Genomic DNA, 14,567 nt, shown 5'->3' on the forward strand with positions numbered 1-14,567 from the left:
CTGAGATCAGAAATCGGTAGCAAAATTCTGTTGGCATTAAACCTCCACAAGAAGAGTTCTGGGGGACAAATGAAGCAGCAGCCTGGGGGTGTCAACAACGGCTTCGCAAAGGAGGATGAGTTTGAACTAAAACTCGCTCAGGCTAAAAACCTAGGAGTCGCCCTGGTTTCCCCCACTCATTTGTGAGAACACTGCCCCGGGCCTCCTTTGACTACCACATTCCCACACAGAACCCTGAGGAATCAGAGAAGTGCTAATGCAAACTTGGCCTTCCAGGTCATTACAAAGAGATATTTCCCAGGGCGGGATAGGATATATTCCATTTAATAGTGTGTTAGCTTGATTTATAACTGCTAAATACTGGGCAGGAGCCCTGCTGGCTCAGTGGTTAAGAGCTAGGCTGCTAACTCAAAGGTCAGTAGTTCAAGTCCACCAGCTGCTCCTTGGAAACCCTACAGGGCAGTTCTACTCTGTCCTATAGGGTTGCTACGAGCAGAAATCAGCTCAATGACAAAGGGTTTGGTTTTTTGGTTTAAATATTGGGCATATGGTATGTGGGCCTCATTTGTGCTCTTAACCCAAACCTGCCAACTGTAGGGGCAGCCTGTCCTCACCATCCCCCAGCCCTGCATCTTAGCCATAGCAAATCCCATTGGCTCTGTGCCCCAAATATATCCCAAATCCACCTGCTTCACTCCAACTCCACCGCTCCCACCCTAGTCCATGCAACCTTCGTCTCCGCCTGGGCTCTGATAATGTCCTACTAACGGGCCTCCCTGCTTCCCACCCAAGCGCCCACCATCCTTTCTTCACCCAGCAGCCAGAGCCGTCATTATAAAATGCAACTCAAATCCATTACTTACCTGCTTAAAATCCCCCGGTGGCTTTCCATTGTCCTTAATACATAATCCAGATTCCCTGTCATAGCCACTTCTCAGGTTCGTCTCCTGTTACTCCTCAGGCCTTTGCACTTACCCCTTCCACTGGATATCCACACGTCTTGTTACTTCAGGTCTCAGCTGAAATGTCACCTCCTCAAAGAGGCCCTCCCTAACTGCCACATCTAAAGATGACTGTCCCTATCACCTCATTCCCTTAAAGCACCTTCCCCATCTGAAAGTTTATGTATTTGTCTAATTGCTTATTGTCTCCACCACTCCCCACCCCACCAGGACCACTTAAGCGCCAAGAGTATAGGGGGCCAGGTCTGTCTTTTTCACATACCTAGCACCTGGGAGGAAAAAAAAAAAAAACTTGCTGCCGTCGAGTTGATTCTGACTCATAGCAACCCCATGGGACAGAGTAGAGCTGTCCCACAGGGTTTCCAAGGAGTGGCTGGTGGATTCGAACTGCTGACCTTTTGGTTAACAGCCAAGCTCTTAATCAAGGGGCCACATCTAACACAGCACCTGGTATATTTTGCCAGGTTGGAAAAAACCTATAAATTCTGGTTGAAGGAACATTGGTGAGAAGGGAGCTTCCAAGCAGATGTATTTCCAACAACACTTTGAAAAGCATCAAAATTAGGGTGACCAACTGTCCCAGTTTGCCTGGGAGTGTCCTAATTTTAGCACTAAAAGGTCCCGTATCCTGGAAACACTCTCAGATCAGAGCAAACCAAGGCAGCTGGTCACTCGTGGCACAGAGCAATGGTTACAAGGACAGAAGCTGAAGCCAGACCACCTGGATCTCAATCCCAGCTCTGCCACGCACCAGCTCGGGGACCCTGAACAATTTACTCAGCCTCTTTGTGCCTCAGTTTCTCATTTGTAAAATGAGCATCATAAGAGCACCAACCTCACAGGGTTGTGGTGGCAATCTCACTGAGTTACAATATGTAAAGCATGTAAAACAATGCCCGGCACACAGTAAATACTCTGTAAATAAAATAAGCAATCCCTTACCCCATCCTGCTCTCCTCCCACCTCGAGGGAAATGCCAAATGAATAACCGAAGCCACAAGCTTGTAGCTTTTCCTCTCTCTCTGAAAGTAATAGCCCTGAGGTGGCAGCTACTGTCTCTTGCTGGCTCTGCAAAGTGACCTGGTCAAATGCCAACTGTCGCACGTCACTCTAGCCGGTGGAAAGTTGTTCCGCCTGGTAATCACTCAGAAATTATGATGCTTCACTATTCTACATGAAAGTACAGGCCGGGGCTATTTGTAAGCTTTGGCAGCCGCCACTCTTGGCTGAGCAGATGGCGGAGATAAAAACCCAGGGCTGGGAGCAGGCTGATGAGGCCCTTCTCTGTGATGCTCCTCAGCCAGGATGCGGATGAAATGCTTCAGGCCTTCCCTGCTCCGATACCACACCAGCAAACAGAGTGGATGGAGCAGTTCAGCTCTTACGTCTTGCGCAGCCCAACTGTCAACTGCTAATGGTTGAAAAGGGAGTGGGACGTGACCCAAGAAGTGTCTCAATGTCAATCCCAACTCCAGCCTCACCCTGAAAGGCCTCCCCCAAATTAGAGGCCCTGGACCCCTTCACCCCTTAAGTAAGGAGGACATATTAATTGGTTCAATCTGACTGATAGTCAGTGTTGTTCTCAAGCCATCTGTGTTTTAAAGCAACCTGGGGAGATTCTCATAAAACACCCATGCTCCAACCTCACCCCAGACAAAGGAGTCACAGTCTCTTCAGTGGGGCCCTGGCACTGGTATTTTTAAAAAGCTCCCCAAATGATTCAAATGTGCAGCCAGGGGCAGGAATCCCAGGCACAGATTTTAATTCAGGCTCAACTAACGCACTGACTGCCTGCTTGAGCAAGGGTGTGTTATCTTATTTTACCTCACAGATAGCCCGGCAAGTTAAGTATCATCATGTTGGTATTACAATAAACCAAGACTCAGAGAGAAGTGACTTACCTAAGGTCACACAGCTAGAAGTGGCAGCAAGGGTCTGAGAGGCGGCTTGAGGCTGCAGGCCCAGGGCTCTGCCCCCTGTAGCTTCTAAGACAGCTTCCCATTCCTGGAGCCCAACTGGGAATATTCACCTCAGTGTTCATGTTGTCAAGTCAGTTCCAACTCAGCGACCCTAAGTACGACAGAACGAAACATTGGCCAATCTTGAGCCATCCTCACAATCATTGCTATGTTTGAGCCCGCTGCTCTAGCACTCTGGCTGTACTTTTTCCAAGACACTGTTCTTAGGTTTCCATAACTTGCCTTCCCCATGAAACGGGCGGCTGGGTTTGAACACCAGTCCAGCCAGTTACCAGCCATGCTAATAAGGTCTCCTTCTGATAGTTAAATGGCAGAAGAAATGTAAAGCACCAAGACAGAGGCCACCACAGGATCAGATAATCTCATTTCCGGTTTCCTCTGGTGCATAGGTAGACTATATCTCCCAGGCTCCCTTGCAGACATGATCACATGACTGGACTCAATGATGTCATCACTTACAGACCATCTATTAAAGCCTCCCTGGTGCATTGCCCCCCTTCTACAGCTGTCTGGTTGGATGGAGTGGATCCAGTTTCCTCATCTGTAAAATGAGGGTGAGGAGGATCAGAGTACATCCATCCGAGGGCGACTGTGAGGACTGAGTTAATACATAAGGAGTTGTTGTTGTTAGGTGCTGTTGAGTCATTTCCAACTCATAGCGACCCTATGTACAACAGAAGGAAACACCACCCAGTCCTGTGCCTTCCTCACAACCCTTGCTATGTTTGAGCTCATTGTTGCAGCCACTATGTAATCCATCTTGTTGAGGGTCTTCCTCTTCCCTGCCACTCCAGGACATAATGAGTTAAAAAAAAACCCAGCTGCCATCAAGTTGATTCTGACTCATAGCGACCCTACAAGACAGAGCAGAACCACCCTATACGGTTTCCAAGGAACACCTGGTGGATCCGAACTGCCAACCTTTTGGTTAGCAGCCAAACTCTTCACCACTACACCAGCAGGACCTGAGTACTACATGTTAATACGAAATGAGTTCACACATGTAAAGCACTAAAACAGTGTGTCACACTATAAAAGTGTAAGTTGCTACTATTATTCTCTCCACCAGAGAGAGGAGTTGGGGGCAGACACTCCCACATCCACCCCACCCACCCCTCCCTCATCAGCTATATATATCGCCACCACTAGAACAGGAATGCTGTGGTCCAGCTTAGCTCCACAGGAAAGGCAAACAAAGTGGGCAGTGGTAGGAGCTGGGAATATAGACCTTGGCCCAACCCCAGCTCTGCCCCTGAGGGCCATCTAACCTTGAGCAAATAACCTCTCTGGCCTCCATTTTTTCTCCTTTACAAAGGAAATGGTAGCTTACCTAATAAGATTGTGAGGGCAAATGAAGACAATTCTCTGAACCCGTGTTTTTTCAAAGGGGGTTCCCCAGACTAGCAGAAGTGCAAATCTTAAGACCCCATGACAGACCTAGAAACCCTCTGTGTTTGAGCAGACCCTCCGGGTTGAGTCCGATGTTCACTCAAGTTTGAGAACCCCTGATAGCGAACGCACAGCACCATGCCTGTCATATGATAAAACCAAACCAAAAACCAGACCCATTGCCATAGAGTCGATTCTGACTCATAGTGACCCTACAGGACAGAGTAGAACTGCCCCATAGGGTTTTCAAGGAGCGCCTGGTGGATCTGAACTGCCAACCTTTTGTTAGTAGCTATAGCCCTAGTGCTATAGCAGAAATACCACAAGCGGAAGGCTTTAACAAACAGAGATTTACTCTCTCACAGTCTAGGAGGCTAGAAGTCCCAATTCAGGGCACCAGTTTTAGGGGAAGGCTTTCTCTCTGTCGGCTCCGAGGGAAGGTCCTTGTTATCCATCTTCCCCTGATCTAGGAGTTTCTCAGCACAGGGACCTGGGTCCAAAGGATGTGCTCCATTCTCTTGTCCTCCATTCTGCCCTGCTGGCATTTCGTGACTTCACTCCTTTCTGCAGCTATGCCTCCTCAGTGCCTGAGTTTCACCAGTGCCCAGATGGTAGAGTAGGTTTGGCAGGGTGTAGGTAATCTGTCCACATGCACTGTCACCAAGATTTCCATCCTGCCTGTCCATATGACCCTTCAGAAGCAGCAGCTCTCTGCTGCTCTCAGAACACACTGGGAACCCAAGAGCCTTGGCTGAAGTGCCTCTGGCACCATCACCCAGGGTTTTAAACCCTGATGCCCAAAGGGGCCAGACTAGCCAAGAAAACAATGACTATCTGTGACCTGCAGGGAGCAGCACAGACTGGGGCCGCCTCTGCTCAGCACCACCCATTGTTATTTCCTGGGAATGCAGGCCCAGGGCCACCAGATATTTTTCAAGAGAAATTGCAAATCTGGATCTGAATTTTTCCAGAGGAATTTGAAATATCCAATCTTTTAAATGTTGGCAAATAATATTTTAAAAATTAAAACATTGTATGGGCCAAATCAAGAGTAAGTATAGGCAGAACTCAGTCCAAATGGGGCCCAGTTGAAGTCCCTGGCCTTAGAGGCAGCCTCTTCTCCAGGGCCAGGGGACCCAGCTCCCTCCCTAGGGAGGTGCCAAGAAGTAGGGTCTGGGGCCCACTGCTCAGGGCTCCACCCCTACCCTCCTCCCCTGCCAAAGGAAATCTCTCTTCAGCCGTGTTCTCCATCACGCTTTGTCTGTGCCACGAACCCTCTGCAGCCTCCTAGTTCTTCCCAGAACCCTCTACTTTCTGCTAAAAGACAAGAAAAGTCAGAGAGACTTAAGGGGTATTTCTTCCTCCCCTTCTGCTGTATCTCTCCCCTAAGGCAACAGCTGCCTGCTTTGATGAGAAGGAAAAGGGAGAACTGGAGGAAGGAGGAATGACAAAAAAGTGAAAGTAACGTATCAAAACCCTCGCAGCTTTGTGTACATAAGCAGATGGAAGGAGGTGGAGGTGAATGGGGCAGCGGGAAGCTAGGTCACTGGATCCTGGCAGCATTCAGGCCATTCCTCCCATCCCATTCCTTTCTGGTGTTGGACAGGTGGAGAGAGGACTAGGTTACTCTTCAGGGAAGACCAGGCAGAGAGGGCAGCAAGTGAACAAGCTCCCTGCTGTGTTCAAAGGAAGCAAGGAGGCCAGTGTGGCCTGAGCACGGGGAGTGAGGGGCAGGGCTCTGGCTGTGAGAAGTTTGGGTTTTGATATAATACCATTTCGAGGGTGGTAGGCAAGGGAATGACATGATCTGATTGATAGTTTTTAAGATCACTCTAAGAAGGACTTCAAGCTTGGTAAAGTAGAGGGCCAGTGAAAAAGAGGAAGACCCTCAACAAGATGGATTGACACAGGGGCTGCAACAATGGGTTCAAACATAGCAACAACTGTGAGGAGGTGCAGAAGCAGGCAGTGTTTTGTTCTGCTGTACACAGGGTCCCTATGAGTTGGAACCAACTCTAACGCACCTAACAAGATTATTCTGGCTACTATATGGAGAATAAACTGCAGGGGGCACCAGAGTGGCAGCTGGGACCCAGTCAGTCCAAGTGGGAGCCAATGGTGGCGCAAACTAGGGTGCTTATGAAGGACCTGGAGATGGGTGCTTGGATGCAAGACATTTTGGAGGTCCTGCTGGTCAGACTTCCTGGTGTTGCTGTTGGGGTTGGAAATAAAAAGAGGAATTGAGGATGACTCCTTGGTTTTTGGAGCCCTGGCAGCGCAGCAGTTAACGGTTTGGCTGCTAACCAAAAGGCTGGCAGTTTGAATCCACCCTTGGAAACCCTATGGGGCAGTTCTGCTCTGTCCTATAGGGTCTCCATGAGTCAGAATTGACTCGACAGCACACAACCGCCACCACCTTGGTTTCTGCCTTCAGCGTTTTTGTCTACTTGAGTCACTGAGTCATTTCTTTATTCAACAAATATTTGTTGAACACCTACTGTGTGCCAAGCACTGGAATGGGCCCTGAGGGGTACAGAGATCAAGAATACAGAACTGGTCCCCAGGGGCCACCCAAAGTGATCTGGGCTTTCTGTGATCCCTGAGAGGAAGAGAGGGAGTTAGAGAGGGATTTTTTTTTTAATGCGCTTAAGCACAGTTCTAGGCACTGGGGATTCAGTGGTGAAGAAGACAGATGGGGTCTCTGCCATCATGAAGCTCACATTCTGTACAGAAGAAAAAAATTAACTTTTTTTTTTTTTTTAAGTATTTGTTCTATTAGAAAGGGGCTAAGTCTTAGGGAGAAAAATAAACCAAGGCAAGTGAGGAGAGGAATACAAGGGTTGGCGGAGGGACTGCAATGTTAAACAGCCATTTGGAGAAGCAACGTTTGAGCACAGACTTGAGAGGTGAGGAAGTGAGTCCCGCGGGGCTCAGAGGGAGAGAGTTCCAGGCAGGAGGAAGCAGAGCCTCAGGGGCCCTGAGACAGGTGAACCTGCGTTCAAGGTACAGCAAGAGCCGGGATGGCCAGAGCAGAACCAGGGAAGCAGGCAGAAAGCAGCCGGAAGGAAAAGCAGAAGGTAATGGAGCCAGGTTGGTAAGGCATTGTAGATCACGTAAGGACTTTGGATTTCACCCCAGCTAACACGGGGCTCATCAAAGTGTCCTGTTTGCTAAGGTTCCCTTTACTCAACTATTCTACTGCCCTCCCCCAAGCACCCAACACCCCCTTAAATCCCAAGCAGGGCCAGACATGGTCTTCTCACTGTCTGATGTCTCTCTCGGGCTGGCAGTGTGTGTGACTTCCAAGTCCCTCCCCAGGATTGTGTATTTGGGAGCATCTGTTTGTTCTTACTGCTTCTGGCCAGGGCTTTGATACTCCTTCACAGATCAAATCACCGCCTCCCGTCCCCGCTAACTCCAACAGCTGGTTACTGCTCACCAATTCCCCCGCTCTAATTGCCAAGGGAAGAATTATAAATAAATGTGTACAAGCAAGCAGATGCTCTCATTTTAAAAATCCATCCATCTAGCAAAAATGCCCCACTTAGGACTGAAGTGGCATACTGTGCAGTTGTGTCTTGGTGGCATTTTAATGAAATCAGAAAACCAATGGCAGTGCTCACTAATAGAATCCAAAGGAGTAAATGGACAAGGACAACGGAGGGAAAAGAAGGTAGGGGCCCCCTTTGCAGCTCCTACATCCAGGACCACAGAGCTATAGAAAGGACAGATGCTTCCATCTCTATTCAACACTTGCATCTCTCCTTTCTCCTCTTCCAATCGTCCCTGCCTCTTCAACCCGTTTATGACATCAAGTCAGACTCATTATTATTTTGTGATTCTCAGAAGCAGTTGGTGAAGCTTCTGCCCACGTTGTGGTTTCTAGAAACCTCAATCCAGGGTGAAGTGCTGCCTGTCCTCCTTGTTAGTCTGGGCACACAGCTAGGCCACATCTCCCAGCTCTCCTTGCTGACAGGTATCGAGAAGCCCATGGATTGTAAACAGAAGGGTCATTGTCAGGCCTGGCCCATGAAAACCTCCCACATGACATCTGCCATGATCTTTCCCCATCCATGGGCTGAAGGAAGAAGGCTTTGAAGTCCCTGCAGAGGGTGGAGCCTCAGATAAAAGGAATGTAGGTTCCCTGAATGACTGCGTGGAGCAGAGCCTCCTACCCATCTACATTGGGGTGCAATGAGAGGGAGAAATAAACTTATTATTCAGAGCCACTGAAACTTTGGAGTACTGTGCTAACTGTATGAATCTTACCCTGATTAATACACCATGAATCCCAGAATTCATTTACAAAGCACAAATAATACCTAATTATCTCCTTCAAACATCACAACGATCTGATGAAATGAGCAGCATGAGTCATTTTCCAGATGGAGAAACTGAGGCTTATAACACTTAAGTAACCCACTGCAAGATACACAGCTGGTAATCATAACAGTTATCATTTATTGAACATTTACTATGTGCCAAACACTACTAAATGCCTTACATGCTGTAACTCCTTGACTCCTCATAAAAATTCCCATGCAGTAGGTATTGCTATTATCCTCATTTTACAGATGAGGAAGCTGAGACTCATAGGATGGCCTCACTCCAAAGCTTAAGCTCCTAACTACTAGACTACATTGCCTCCTACTATACAAAGTGACAATTATAGAGAAGAGAAAGACTCCAACCCTGCCCTCAAGAAACACATAATAAAGCCAGTAAGGTAAGAATGTAATGACAGCTCTTCATTGTGTTTTACCAAACACCTAGTCTTGATTCCCACCCACCAAATGCTAATAGGGCTCACCAATCAATGTTGTTGCTGTTGGTTGCCATCGAGTTAATTCCGACTCATGACAACCCCATGTGTGCAGAGCGGAACTTTGCTCCACAGGATTTTCAAGGCTGTTCAGAAGCAGATCACCAGGACTGTCTTCCAAGGCACTTCTTGGTGGGTTCGAACCATTAACCTTTTGGCTAGCAGTTGAGCACTTAACTGTTTTTCCCCCCCAGGGACCCACCAATCAATGTAATAACCAAAAATGACCACACAAATTTCCTTTAGACTCCTAGGAGGTGGTACTGTCCTTGTTGGGTGCCACTACTCTAGATCAAGTTGTGCCTAAAGTCAGGCCACTTCCTTGGACTTTTTAGTTATATGAAATCAATAAATTCCCTTTCTTCTTAAGGTAGATTAGACTGGACCTTGAAACCAAAAGAATCTCAACTGATACCAAAATGAATGAGCACTGCTTTTTGAATTTGGGTCCCAGTCGAGTCAGCTGAAATGTAATGCCGATCTACTTACATGGGCTTATACTAGCAACACCCCAGGAAAAAAAAAAAAAAGTCCTCATCATATATGTCTGGCTGTTTCAGGTTGGGAAGAAAAGGACCCAAATAATCTTTGCTGTTGAAGTGTCTTGGCATGGTGGTATCAACTCTTTAAATCCAGGTTCCAGTTAAGATAACTCACATTTCTCGCATATCTAAGTTTACGTGCTAACGTTCATACTCACACCACCGTGATACAGCTCCTAGACTTAATTCACAGGTAATGGGATGTCATTGAAGATTCTTGAGGAGGGGAGTAACCTAATCAAATGAGTGTTTTCTTAAGCTCTTAAGACTAGGGCAGAGGAAAGACTGGAGCCAAGGAGACCCATGGCAGAAACCCAGGTGAGAGCTGAAGGGGAGCTCAACCTTGTATGACGATGTGGATAGTGAGGTGGGATGCAAAACTTTGAGGAATGGATAAAATATAAACAAATAAAACTAAAAAGGGTTGCCGCTGAATTGATTCCAACTCATGGTGACCCCACACGTGTCAGAGTAGAACGGTGATTTATCTCGGGTTTTTAATGGCTGTGATCCTTCAGCAGATTACCAGGCCTGTCTTCTGAGGAGCCTCTGTGTGGATTTGAACCACCAACGTTTTGGTTAACAGCTGAGTACTTAATCATATGTACCACCCAGGGACTCCAAATGCCTTACAGCACCAATGATTGATTTTGTTGCCCATCTCTCGCAGGAAAACCTAGCTGCAGCCTCCCACGGGATTGAGAGTCAGGGTCCTGTAGTGATAATTTCATTTCCTCTTCAGTCTTGTGGTCAATCATGTGATCTTCCAAATGAATTCCCATAATCCTGTTGTTCTCCCATCAAAGCACTCAGCATGCTGTGATCCCAAAAACCCAGACCTGTTACTGTCGAGTCAATTCCAATTCATAGCAACCTTATAGCACGCTATGAGTTAGAAAATGCTTTGGCAATTTTTCAGAAATTTGAGAAATAATGGCTTAAACAAGACAGTGGTTTAATTATCTCCCTTTTCATATGGCATCCAGACATTAGTGGTTTATGACTCCAGGGTCCAGCAGCTCCAGGATGTCGTCAATGCCCCAACTTCCTTTTATCTTTCTGTTCCTCCACATGAACACATGGCTTTCATCTCAAAGTTGACTCTTGGTCATAAGATGGCTCCTGGAGCTCCAGCCATCACATTGGTAGGCATAAGAAGGAAAGGAAAAAAAGGCCACATGCCAGTTAAGTCAACGCTCTTTTTAAGCCACTTTCTCAGCATCACCACAGATTTAGATTCATTGTTAAGTAGTCACATGGCCAACCTGAGCCACAAGGGAGCCTGGGACATGTAGTTTTTTAACCGAACAATTTTCTACCCCGAACAAAATCTTCTGAAAGGAAGAGTGGGAGGGTAAATATTGGATAGATAATTAACAGGCTTGCGCTGGTGGCACAGTGGTTAAACCGCTCAGATGCTAAGCAAAAGGTGGGCAGTTTGAACCCACCAACCTTTCTGCAGGAGGAAGATGTGCAGTCTGCTTCTGTAAAGACTGCAAGTCTTGGAAATCTTATGGGGCAATTCTACTCTGTCCTGTAGGGTTCTATGAGTTGGAATCAACCGGACAACAATGGGTTTGCTTCAGGGGATTTCTGGTCACTCACTGTACTGAAATTGTTAGTTTATGATTTGATTCTTCACCAGATCACAGACTTCCAAGGAAAGGAAGCAATTCTTTGTTCAATAGCACTGGCACTTATTAGGGACTCAGTAAATGGCAGTGTCCCTCCAGGGCTGACTGGCTGGTTTGTTCTCCCCAGCTGGGCACTGAATAGTAGGTTCTGTGCCTTCTTCATTAACAATCTAGCACATGGTAAGAACTCAATAAATATTGGAAGGCATAAAAGAAAGATGGAAGAAAGGAATAAATGAAAGCTGCAGAATTCAAACTACAGGGCTAACATTAAAAAAAATATAATAAAAAATAAAAAACTTTACCTGGTTTTAACACTTAATGAGACTCTGGTAACAAGCCAATCATACTGTCTCTTAAAGTACCAGCTTACATCAAATCATACCAGCCCTAGAGAAATGGAGACACACACACACACACACGTACATACACACCATAAAGGTTAAAACCATTACATCAAAATAAGGCATATGGTCACCCAAATCTGCCTTTATTACATCCAATTGCAAGAGACATAGTCAAGTACACGAATATTTTAACAGTTTCCAACATGCAGATCACTGTGCCAAGATGCAATTACTTGCTAACTGGCACATGCCCAGCTTTTGGTGAGCTGGACTGGAACAACGTCCATCCTTTCCCTCTTGGCTGCAGCGTCTGGGTGGTCTCTCATTTTAAGCCAGTTATCATTTGCTTCTGCCTTTAAATAGCACCCCATGTTCAGAAAGCCTTGAAAAGCTCCAACCCACTAAACTTTATACCTTTGATAAGTGTCTGGGGAGCACTGTAGGCAAAAGCAAGCTATTTGGCTGAAAAATCAAAAGAAAATTCCGGTCTTTTAATGTAATCTCTGACTAATCGGCTTTAATGAGATTGTGGTGATTGTTGTTTAATCCACAGGATGTACAGGGAACAAATGGAAATTAAAGGAGATTTCTTTTCTGGCTAATTTTTTTCAAAAAATGCCAGAGTTCCCATGCAGAGAGCAAGATAAAAACCCAGTGGCAGAATTTTCCATAAATACTGGTCACTTGGGTGCTCCCTTCAGGATTATTCACCGTGTCTGAGTATCACTCAGCAAATTATTCACCAAATATTATTCTTTAAATCAACTCACTCCTTTCTTTTGCAAATTTTGCATTATCTTTATTTTTTATGTAAATAAAAATCTAGCATCACTTAGCCTAATTACGAGGTATGTTAGTCAGGAAAGGCTAGGCGATGCAGCTGTAACACTTGACCCCAAAGGCTCAAAAGTGAACACAAGAAATGTGAATGACCCTCCCCCCCCCCAAAAAAAACTTAAATTAAAAAAAAGAAATGTGAATGTCTCATTCATGTTACATGTCCAGGGTGGGTTGGCAGAGGGCTCTGCTCCACTCAGTCACCCAAGGGCTCAGATAAAGGGAGGCAATGTCATCCTAGAGCACTGCTGTGTCATCCTGGATCACACAACAGATGACAGCACTGGAGGGTCACTCACTGGCTTTTAAATCCCCCATGCAGAGCCTATTGGCCAAGACTGGTCATGGAGACCTGCCCAACTGCAAGGGGCCTGGGAAATATGGGAGTGAACGTGCATATCTGTAAGCAGTAAATGTCTCTGCTGCAGAGGGTAACTGCAAAAGTAAACATAACAAAGATAAAGAAATATTACTAAATTCTACCTGGAATACTGTGCTATAAGAATGATCTGAGCCAGAACATTAAAAAAGAAGTTAGCAAGTGTTAGAAATGCATTCAAGACATAACTGGCACCAAGCTGAGACTTTCTCTTTGACTCCAACAGGAAGATTAAAAGAGAACTGAAAAGGTGGTAACTCTCACAGGGTAACTCAATGTCATGTACTGTATGTCCTTACAGCAACTAAAACTATCTTTAAAAAAAAAAAAAAACTAAACCATGGAAAGAGTTTCTCAGTAACAAACCACTAACTAGGCAGGACTGAAAGACGTTTTAAGTAAAACAAGAATCTCTGGATGTGCAACATCACTAGTGTGACAAATGGTATTTTCCAAAGGGTACCATACCAAATATCTTATCTTATAAGTTCTTATAATGTGACAATCACAGACCTTCATTAAGGGTGGAGGGATCTACGTTCTCTCCCACTGAATTTAAATGGGCCTGTGATTATGGCAGAAGTGAACTCCGTGACTTCCAAGGCTATGTTTTAAAAAAGTGATAAACTCCAGTAGCAATGAGCACACCTAACACTCAAATCTTGTTTTCTAATACCCTTCTCCCATAAAAGGAACCTGGACTCCTTGGAAAAATGCCTGGTTCTAGGACTGGAGCAAGAAATCTTGTAGTACCATAATGTAAAGAAGTGCTCACATACACGTACACACACACACACACAACGATGGGGGTACAGGAAAAGGACACAGAAGCCAAGTGAAAGAGCTCCCAATGGCCAAAGATGGAACATTTTGAGCAACAAAATAACGTGGTACTGAATTACACCCCAAAGTATAAAAATAAATAACCGCACATCAATCCTGATATAAATAAATGATCAAATGAACAAATACACGCAGAGAACAGACAGATCTCCCGTGAAGAATTCTAGGTAATTTATGTAGATAGGCCATCCGCCAGGAGAAAGGACGATAACTCCTCACTCCTTTGTGTGGGCTGCACAGTGACTTCCTTACTAAGAGTACAGTATGGAAAGGGGGAAAAAGGAGTAACTTTATAGAGAAGCCTGACAAAAACTACTTCAGCCAAGTGATCAAGATTAACACCAACAGTGACAAGTCATACTGATAGTATGAGAATGGTACTTTACCCCTGTGGTCTTCCTTCCGAAAACTCATAACCCCAGCCTAATTACAAGAAAAACATCAGACAATTGAGGGCCTTCCTATAAAATACTTCATTAGCACTCCTCAAAATTTGTCTAAGTCATCAAAAACATGGAAAGTGTTTGAAACTCACAGTCAAAAAGCACCTAAGGAGACACAGCAACTAAATGCAATGTGGTATCCCAGATGGGATCCAGAGACAGAAAGAGGGCATCAGGTAAAAACCCAGGAACCCTGAGTAACGCATGGACTTTAGTTTTAATAATGCATCAATACGGGATCAAGAACTGTGACAAATGTACCATATTAACAAACTGAATCCCTCAGGTTCTTGTCCTGTCCTATTAGCTGATCGAAATAAGACAGACGCCAAATGCAAGGGAAACAGAAAGTGGCAAATTTAACATCTGCCCACACAAGGAGCAACAAGC

General features: G+C 45.6%; 1 long non-coding RNA gene across 9 annotated transcripts in view; it reads right to left on the minus strand.

The window, feature by feature from the left end:
- LOC126087305 (uncharacterized) overlaps positions 1-14,567 on the minus strand; it is a 53,961-nt gene that overhangs the window by 26,742 nt on the left and 12,652 nt on the right. For all 9 annotated transcript variants that reach the window (XR_007519719.1, XR_007519722.1, XR_007519717.1 and 6 more), the window contains exon 2: positions 2,864-3,032. This is a non-coding gene — a long non-coding RNA (uncharacterized LOC126087305). The remainder of the gene's footprint in view (positions 1-2,863; positions 3,033-14,567) is intronic.

This window comes from Elephas maximus, chromosome 12 (assembly GCF_024166365.1).
Source record: "Elephas maximus indicus isolate mEleMax1 chromosome 12, mEleMax1 primary haplotype, whole genome shotgun sequence".
In the NCBI taxonomy this organism is placed as follows: Eukaryota; Metazoa; Chordata; class Mammalia; order Proboscidea; family Elephantidae; genus Elephas; species Elephas maximus.